Raw genomic sequence first — 1,293 nt, 5'->3', positions numbered from 1 at the left:
GTTAACCTTATGGGGATTCCCTTGTGTGTTATTTTTCCCTTGCTGCTTTTAATATGCTTTCTTTGTATTTAATTTTTGACAGTTTGATTAATATGTGTCTTGGCATATTTCTCCTTGGATATCCTGTATGGGACTCTGTGTGCTTCCTGGACTTGATTAACTATTTCTTTTCCCATATTAGGGAAGTTTTCAACTATAATCTCTTCAAATATTTTCTCAGTCCCTTTCTTTTTCTCTTCTTCTTCTGGAACTCCTATAATTCGAATGTTGGTGCATTTAATGTTGCCCCAGAGGTCTCTGAGACTGTCCTCAGTTCTTTTCATTCTTTTTTCTTTATTCTGCTCTGCAGTAGTTATTTCCACTATTTTATCTTCCAGGTCACTTATCCGTTCTTGTGCCTCAATTATTCTGCTACTGATCCCATCTAGAGTATTTTTAATTTCATTTATTGTGTTGTTCGTCATTGTTTGTTTCATCTTTAGTTCTTCTAGGTCTTTGTTAAATGTTTCTTGCATTTTGTCTATTCTATTTCCAAGATTTTGGATCATCTTTACTATCATTATTCTGAATTCTTTTTTAGGAAGACTGCCTATTTCCTCTTCATTTGTTAGGTCTGGTGGGTTTTTATCTTGCTCCTTCATCTGCTGTGTGTTCTTCTGTCTTCTCATTTTGCTTATCTTACTGTGTTTGGGGGCTCCTTTTTACAGGCTGCAGGTTCGTAGTTCCTGTTGTTTTTGGTGTCTGTCCCCAGTGGCTAAGGTTGGTTCAGTGGGTTGGGTAGGCTTCCTGGTGGAGGGGACTAGTGCCTGTGTTCTGGTGGATGAAGCTGGATCTTGTCTTTCTGGTGGGCAGGTCCACATCTGGTGGTGTGTTTTGGGGTGTCTGAGGACTTATGATTTTAGGCAGCCTCTCTGCTAATGGGTGGGGTTGTGTTCCTGTTTTGCTAGTTGTTTTGCCTAGGGTTTCCAGCACTGTAGCTTGCTGGTCGTTGAGTGAAGCTGTGTGCTGGTGTTGAGATAGAGATCTCTGGGAGATGTTAGCCATTTGATATTATGTGGAGCTGGGAGGTCTCTTGTGGACCAGTGTCCTGAAGTTGGCTCTCCCTCTTCAGAGGCATAGTACTGACTCCTGGCTGCAGCGCCAAGAGCCTTTCATCCACACGGATCAGAATAAAAGGGAGAAAAAGTAGAAAGAAAGAATTAGTAGAAGTAGATAGAAAGAAAGAAAGAAAAAGAAAGAAAGAAAGAAACAAAGAAGGAAAGAAACAAGGAAGGAAAGAAAGAAATAAAGAAA

The sequence above is a fragment of the Aethalodelphis obliquidens genome, unplaced genomic scaffold, assembly GCF_003676395.1.
Source record: "Aethalodelphis obliquidens isolate GAN/ISIS:26980383/991018 unplaced genomic scaffold, ASM367639v1 scaffold1, whole genome shotgun sequence".
Lineage (NCBI taxonomy): Eukaryota > Metazoa > Chordata > Mammalia > Artiodactyla > Delphinidae > Aethalodelphis > Aethalodelphis obliquidens.
The sequence above is the reverse complement of the archived record's forward strand: the minus strand, read 5'-3'. Positions refer to the sequence as shown.